We start from the raw sequence: 8942 nt of genomic DNA on the forward strand, positions 1-8942 counted from the left end.
ATTCAGGGTGTTCTTTCTAATCTTATGTTCCTGACATTTCCATTTTTAAAAATATAGTTTTAAATTATATCTTTTAATTATAGTCCTTTCATTATGTTAAAAACAAATATATTGAGGAATGGATCAGTGGGAGCTACAGAACTTGTTGTACTCCATAGTGTGGTCAATCATATGCTGTCATCATTCAGATACATATTCCAGACAGCTCGATTACACAAAAAGTATTTATTTTAACATGTGTGGATTTACCACCAAGAACTAAAGAGACATTATTCAAAAAAAGTAATGATGACATTTTGAATTCTGTCATGTAGTCTATACTCTAGATTATCTCCTTTTTGGTCTGCCTTTATTTCGTAGGATCTTAGTGTCAGGATTTCATCTCATAAGAAGCATATCCAGTCTATCAGTTGAGATATTTTTTTATCTCATTAAGTATAAGAAATTTCCAGTGCAAAACTCCCAGCAGAGGCACATAAAGTTCATCCATATAGCACTGAGTGATCATAGTTCTGCCAAAATTAACATAATAATTTGTATATATTATACTAATTATCATTAACTCCATAATTCTAAATGTCTAATTTTGATTGTTTAGTAGACCAGAAAATTATTTAATCAAGTGATTAATGTCTCCTTAACCAAGTTTTATTATTAGGTTAAAGTCTTAATCTGATTTGAATTATTACCAGGGCTTCTGGCAGTTTGTTTGTTTGTATAATGAAAAGAGTGCCTAAACCACCAAGCATTAATAACCATAGCATAGCTGTACTGTCCAGCCAAGTATCCCAATAAGCTCTTCAAGGTATTCCACTAGGTTTGTTTTTAGACTTGCCTCTCTGGGGTTTTGATCAAATACTCAGTACTTCAGAAATACACTTCAGAAATACATTCCCCCCAGTACTTATGCTTGCTGCCTCCATTCTGCTCTCACAGAGATAAACAGATTCCCACAACTTCTACTTACTGTATGATGCCAACTTCTAATTGCTCCATGCTGTGAAAATAGATACAACAACCACTTCTCATACAGTTCAAGCACTTCCCTCCACTGAGTTGCTCTTGTCCATTTTGCACATGACTGTGTTCAAGCAATTTCTGAAGTTACCCTGTTAATAATAAGTAATAATATTGATAGAATCAAACAGGAACTTTTCACCTGGCATTTTTTCATAATTGTAGGGAAGTTAATTCTGGAAGGCTTATTAACACTGAGAAAGAGGAATCTTTTATGAGAGACAAATGAACCTATATTAATTTTCTTCATAAATTAGACCAGCTCTTCCTATTTTATTCATGCCCAGATATTTATTATGTTGAACTACATGACAATGGAAGTATTCAATGAGGTAAAAAGGTAAAAGGTATTAAAAAGTCTCTACCTTTTTGTTTTGTTTTGTTTTCCAAAAACAAACTAGATTCGCTTCGGTAAAAAATGTAGCTTTTTCCTCTGGAGATGAAAGTTGACAATACAAAGTCCATCAGCAACTCATTAAAAATATAAAAATATATAATAAATAGTCCAAGTCATATAATAGCTCATATAATAAATGGTCCAATGCATCAAGCTCCTTTAAGTGTAAACAAAATACAAACTTTTTTCCATGGATTTCTAGAAATCAATGAAAAATACATGGAATCTACACATTCAAAATTAAATACTTCTGCTTACTATATAAATCAAGAAAGTGACATTTAATACAGTGAAGATCCTCTAAAAGATAGAAAACAGCTTGTGGGACTATTAAACTTTTCTCCTTGCTCATGTTCTGTGTATATCTATACTTGGTGCATTCCATTCAGAGAGCATTTGTGTCATACACCATTTTGACACTCCAGTCTCTACCTACCCACTTTTTTTCTACCTCTGACGCTGCGTTGAAGAATATGCAGTTGTCCTCTTGGCCAAGACAGGCCATTTCAAGTTGAGACTAGAGTAGTTTTATAACAGTATGTCATAATAAATAAATGGTTAATAAATCTACTCCTTCCAAAAGCTATACACCTGTCCAGACGCGGAATGGTCGGGTCTGGGGAGATTCTTTGTGATTCCCAGAGTGAGATTAAGACACAAACGAGCTCAGATGCCATAAAGAAAAGAGGTTTAATGGTACAAAAAAACCCCCAACTTCGTGTCGAGGCAGGAAATGGAGAGAAAGAGAGGAAAAATAAAGAAAGGTGCAATAGCTACCACCACATGGAGCTGGGGGTCCCATCAGTCCAGATCGACTTCATGTCAGGTGGGGAATTCCACCTGGTGCTGGTTGTCACAGTTTTGTGGTCAGCCAGCAATGTTGAGACAGCCCAGTCCCGATAAAGTCCTTCACACCACCCCATGGCTCAACATTGCTGCTCTGTGGGTGGCATAGAGAGAGACAGAGATAGAGAAAGGATCCTGCCAACTACACAAACGAGATTAACAATCCTTATCTAATAACTACAAGTGAAATGTTACAACCATTAACCATTATCAATAAGCAATAATAAACAGTAACTAGAAACAACTAACAATAACTATAAATACCTAACAAACATTAACTAACAATTCAAAAGTAAAACATGTTATAAGCTAATTTCAAAAACATCAGCATATCAAGACCACATAACAAATAACAAAAAAACCCAACACATTATTTAGCATGTATAAGGTTTGTTTGTGGGGGTTGAGAATCAGGAGCCGGAGGTGGGCATTTTAAAAGGATAAATATTCATGCCCCTTTAAGGCTGGGTCCAAATTGCAGCTGCGCATGAGTTTTTCATTGTGCAATTTTGGTCAGGGTGTTAGCCTCAACCTTGACCAGGAGGGTCACGGACCAACTTGTTTGTCTCGCCACCAACAATCCTTGCCATTTTGAAAAGATGGAAGCAGGAGATGACACACTCTGCATGGCTTTGCTGTTCGGTCTTTGCATTTTTGTGATTACAGCAACCATCAGTATGTGTTTCTGTGAGTGCTTTTGGTCACGCCGGTACAGAAAAGTGCGATCTCTTCCTTGCAATTCTTCCCGAGTAGTGGAACTCATGGAATACCAAAACAAAGTGCAGGAGACCATTGTAATAAACAAAAGAAAAATGTTCATCTCCAGCAAAGTTACCATGTGACCTGTTATTCATTTCTGTTCATCTTCGTCACCTCCTGAAGAAAATACCAAGGACCAGGCACAGACTATCATGGAGGGAACAGAAGAAGTTACCACCCCGACATTATTCAGGACTGTGCTGGATTCACGAGTGAGGAAGTCTATTTTTTGCATCACATGAGACTTTGCCAGATTGTTATTCCATTATCCAGTTTCTAGTTCATGTTTGTTAATAAATTCTTATTTGTTGTTTACTGGCTGTCGAGTAGTTCATTGAATTTATTTTGCGTTCAACACACGGTTTTCAAATTAAATCAAAAGGGTTGGGTAAAATATATATATATATATAAAAGTAATAATAAAAATCAGTATTATTTAAATAAACTATAAATACTATAGTTTCTTAACACATTCTTTTTTTTTTAACATGCGTCACTATCATGGCTAGACTATAGGGATTTCTCATGTGCGGTCTTTCCAGATTTTTCCAGTACATTCTGTGGAGTTTAAAATTGTGCATGCATATGTTCAAAGGCATACACAGATCATTCGTGTGGTAAAAGATGGCTACTGAGTGTCCAGATGAAATCCCAGACCCATTTCCTGAGCTTGCTACTCCGGTTAATGGTAATACTTATGGCACTATGGTCAAACAACAGGTCCTTGCTTTCAATGTAATGTCCTCACCGTTAGATTGTCACGTCACTTGCCAGGGAGGAAAGGTCTAGAGTGCACATTTCCCCCTCTGAGCATTCTGTAAGGTGAGTGTTTTCAAAACGTTTAACCTATATGGTTCATCATAATGGGGATCAAACCTTTTTTTTTTTTTTTTTATTGTTGTTTAGGCAGAGGGTGTGTGTCACACGTCAAGAACTTATGGCTGAGGTGGAAAAACATAAAAGGCATTACAACATCCTCATCTATGCTTTTCTGGCGGTTTCTTTCTTTGCTGTTTTATTTTTATTTTTAACCAGTCTACATTGTTATATGAATTGTTAATAGTTAATTATTTTCAGATTCTTGTTTGTTATTAAATTGTTATTGCATTAACTATATAATCTGTATTGTCGACTGCACATTTCGGCGTACTGTTCGAATTTGCTTAACGCCATCGGGTGAAACCATAGTAGCAAATTGCATGTTAGCTATAACGTGTTGAATTAATCTTATAAAACATGGAATAGTGCATGGCAAAAACAATAATGAGGCTAATCTACATAACAAATAGAATAGGATTCGTTTTACCCATGGGTTCCCAGGAAGCCAGGAAAACAAGTCAATGTCCCAGCCTTTCCAGGTTTGGATGGGAACATGGGCTAACTTTTGTATCTCAGATGTGATTTGTTTAACTACCTCGCCGTTGTCATCAATTTTCAAACAACAATTGGAAACATTCAATTTACCACAAACACCACCTTCTTCAGCTAGCAGGTAATCGAGAACCATCCTGTATTGATAAATTGCGTTTTGCATTTGAGTTGCTTGGTCTGCCAATAAGTCAAGGGCTTTCCAAGACAGCCTGTAGACGAATGATACAATTCAGATTGTAGATAGGTTCTCAAGCACCACTAATGTGTTCATTACGATTCCAAGCTGCAGGTGCATAATACTGTATGATACGTTGGGGTGTCAATTCATTTTTACCCCAGGATCGGCTACTTCCATTTGTCATAGAAATATCAATGGACCATTGATGTCGATTTAGGTCATCATATACCTTAACTGCCAAATTGTTTCCTTTTTGGCCTGGCAATAGAAAAAAGGAAGGGGCGTATAAAGCCTACATAAGATGTCCCACTCCAATTATTTGGTAATTTTCGATATGCATAATGGCCACAAATCTAATAGTGACATTTATAGCCCAGGTTCCATTTGCAAACGATCCCTTCCCTTTTTGTCTTCAGAATTACAACGAGTCTCAAAATAGGTGCTGTTTTTCAAACCCAAAGGGCGTTTAATGTGACTGTTTGATTTTACTCCATTAATCCAAAGATTACATTTCCATGCTCCTATTCAACTGATATAGTTGCATTTAATGGTGACTGCTTGGCCAACTATACCACTTATGGCACAGGTCACAGAATTAGCTTCCCCCAATTTCACGACCCCTGTAAGTTTGGTTCTAGACCAAAAGCTATCAAATTGTTTTTATGTCCGGTTTCATTGACCCATGCCCACCTTTGTTGTCGAGGGATGAGATTTTCGTCTTTGGTGTTATAATACAAACACCATAACATGTCGCCTTCAACAGAATGGGAGGAGGAGCGATCATAAGTTGAACAATTAATGGGTCGACACCCAGGGGTGATACAGTGATCTCCATATTTAAATGTCCAATTACATATACTATGACACACAAAAACTCCATTGCTATCATTACGATTAAGACGATACTCTCCTTTTCCCAGAAACTGGATTTTCCATGGTTCCATTTCCTCATTCCAATATAGCGAATTATTGCCAATCGTTGCAGCACTTAGATCACTTACAAGCCATCTTGGGGATATCGGTTTTGACATCCATGGCCAGTCCCTAAATCCTAAAGGACTCCCACATACCCAACAGTTTGTCAAATTGAAAGCATTGGCCACTTGTTGGCCTAACATTATAAATCCATTTTGCCATCTCAGTTCGAGGAGGGGGGTACAGGAGTTTCCCTTAGTATTAAAGGGAAATCGACCAAAACACTGTCTGCGATAATACGCCAAACATCCTATGAATATTAGTAAAGCAATCACCACAAAAATTATACAGTTAATAGCTTCATATGTTTCTTCAAGCATGCATCAAGGGTTTTATCTGAAAGAAAAAGAAAGAAAAACAACTCCGTTCTTTTTGAGGAACCGGTGGTAGGTGATTATTAAAAGGATGGAACAATCCACCTAGTATGGATTCTGTGTTCTTTCCCATGGACATCTTTTGCTTTCCAAGCGTATTTGTTCATGGGAGTTTCTAGTACCAGTGGTACGGTCCCAATAGTGAGTAATTTCACTAACACTGGTTGGCCAGGAAAATGAGAGGGATTCTGTGAATGGTTGGAGCCACTGGGACTTGGAATCAAGCTTGGAGCTTTCAGGCAGAATGCTGTGATTTTAGGGCATGCATTTACTCCCCATTGATTATTGACAAGGGTAACAGCAATCCCATAGTCTCTCTGCCCATCCTGATTCATGGGGTTTGAGAAAACGTTTGAGAAGACTACAAAACAAGTCCAGCAGCTTGTGGGAGGTCGTTAGATCCAATAAAGGAGTGCTAGGAACAGGATTTTTGACTTTGATTTGTGGATTTTCGGACCATCCCAGTACTAATATTCTGTATTTTTCCGTCGGCAACCTGTCCATAAGTTCTTGGGGAATGCCTTTTCGCCATCCCATGGACCAGAAACTCTCTGTTCCCTATATCTTTGCCACCAGATACTGTTGCAGGAAATGTCTCTCTACTTTTGTTCGGGGGTGCTTTCATTTCTGTGTGTCTTAAGACTTTTGATTCTGGTTTGGTGAGAGAAGTGGCTACAGGGCCATATTTTCTCCCATAATTAAGCAATTTTTGAGTGACCTTTCCCCAGGTCCAAAATTTCTTTTCCTGAGGTCAACAATTAGGGTTCATGATTTCTTCTAGTGTGGCGACAGCCCTATCCTCCTGGGACATCACCTATTTTTCCTTGGAATTGAATGTCAATAGGTTTCAGAGAATTGAGTTCAGAGTCCTTTTATAAGAGGAGTCATTCATTCTGGATCGACCGGCATCATCATTGGGGATTCATGTTTTGGTTTAAGTTCCCGGTCATACATCATTTGCAAACATGCTGCCTTTTGTACACTTTCTACCAATTGGTCAACCATCCCAACAATTGCAAGGGGATCTCCCCTTTCCAACGTATTTAATCCTCCAGCCCAATAGGCTGCCCTCTGGGTTAGGGACCAGGGAGCACTATGATTGCTGGTGATTAAAAACACTTCAGGCCTCCAATAGCCTTTGGCTTCTTTTTGACTTAACAATATCTGGTCCCCACCAGACAATGACATTCTCCAAACATACTCTGTTTACGACTCCTTAGGAGTATGGCCAAAATCTTTTTTCAATTTAGCTAGTTCAGTTGCCAGATATGGAACTTCCTTAGTAGTGATTTGAGGAGAGACGTCCCAATCGTTCTCATATTTGAATTCAGTTTTGACCAAGGGTCTCAAAAAACTAGTAGAAATATTAATTTGGTCCAATTTTTGTTTCACCTCCTCTAATTCCTGACTGGAGTATTCGACCCTTTTCTCAAGAGGTTTAACCTTCTCCTCGCCCGCAAGGAGATTTTCTTTCAATGTGGACTGCAAGTAATTTACCTGAGCTCTTTCTCCTGCCAATTGTTTCTTTAAAGTCTCTACCTGTCCTTCTAGAGGCTGAACCAAATCTTGTAGAGACTGTATAAGCTGTAATTGTGCTGTGACTTGTTGATCTCTACCTTCTACGGCTGCAACCAGGCTTGCACCCAACACAGCACAGATGACAGATTTTCCGTTTCCAGACCGCAATTTGGCGTCCTTTTGTAAAGCAATGATTTGGTCCGTTACACTCTGCACATTATACCAATTTTTTTGTGCCAAATCTATGCCTGGTATGGAAGGGTAAGCAAAATATTTTTCCAAGAGATTGTACAAAACATTTTCACCCATGTCAAACAAGGTGGACTGGTCATCTCAGAGAGGCACACACATAGGTTACAACAAAAATACAAGCAAATTTCAACAAAGGGTCCACTCCTTACGTCCCTGAGAGGTACACACGTAAAGGAAAGTAAGTGAAAATGCGGCACTCTCACTTCAGGGAATCCTGTCCATGACGCCAATTAAATGTCCAGGCCCAGAATGGTCAGGTCTGGGGAGATTCTTTGTGATTCCCAGAGTGAGATTAAGACACAAACGAGCTCAGATGCCGTAAAGAAAAGAGGTTTAATGGTACAAAAAAAACCACCCCAAAACCAAAAACCAAACAACACACCTTTGTGTCGAGGCAGGAAATGGAGAGAAAGAGAGGAAAAATAAAGAAAGGTGCAATAATTACTACCACATGGAGCTGGGGGTCCCGTCAGTCCGGATCGACTTCACGTCAGGTGGGGAATTCCACTCGGTGCTGGTTGTCACAGTTTTGTGGTCAGCCAGCAATGTTGAGACAGATAGCACAGTCCCAATAAAGTCCTTCACAACACCAAACCTGAACTCTTCAATCCTACAACATTTTGTCTGGAGACCATTTATTTCACTAAGAGGGCGGGGCAGGGGGGGGGCTTTTTGTGGTTTGTTTTGGGGTTGGTTTTCTTTGTAATGAAATTTCCCATGGGTGGGACCACAGGCCGCGAGCCGGCCACTCCAGCGCTCACACCCCCATCCCCCCGCCCCCCCCCCCCCCCTCCGCCCTCAGTGCCCGGGCCGGGCCGGTGCCGCCCAACTCGGCGGCCGCGGAGCCAACCGCCGCCCGGAGCCCGCCGCCGGCCGGTGCCCGGGAGCGGCCCCGCTGTCCCGGGGGACACGTCCCGCCACCGCCGGCCGCCTCCACCGCCCGGGCACGGCCGCCGCGTGCGACCCCCGGCACCGCGTGCCCAGGCGGGGCGCGTGCGCGCGATACGAGCCGCCGTCCGGGAAGCGGCTCCCGCGCGCCCCGTCAGAGACCGCGCGGTCGCCCGGCGAGGGGCGCGACGCGGAGCCCCCGGCACCGGCGGGCGGGGAGCTGCGGGCCCGCGGGGCGCCGCTGGGCCCGGGGTGGCGGCTGGCGCTCGCCCCCGCGCCCCGGCCGCCGGCTGGGCTCCCCCCGCGCTGGGCTCCCGCCGCGCTGCCCGCCCCGCCCCCTCCTACCGCTGTTCCCTTGCGGACGCTC

At 41.5% G+C, this 8942-nt stretch overlaps 1 pseudogene; it reads right to left on the bottom strand.

Moving 5' to 3' along the window:
• Window positions 1–6332: 6332 nt before the first annotated feature.
• LOC130144320 (uncharacterized) lies at window positions 6333–7944 on the bottom strand (annotated as a pseudogene).
• Between the last annotated feature and the right edge of the window lie 998 nt (window positions 7945–8942).

The sequence above is a fragment of the Falco biarmicus genome, chromosome 2 (genome assembly GCF_023638135.1).
Source record: "Falco biarmicus isolate bFalBia1 chromosome 2, bFalBia1.pri, whole genome shotgun sequence".
Lineage (NCBI taxonomy): Eukaryota > Metazoa > Chordata > Aves > Falconiformes > Falconidae > Falco > Falco biarmicus.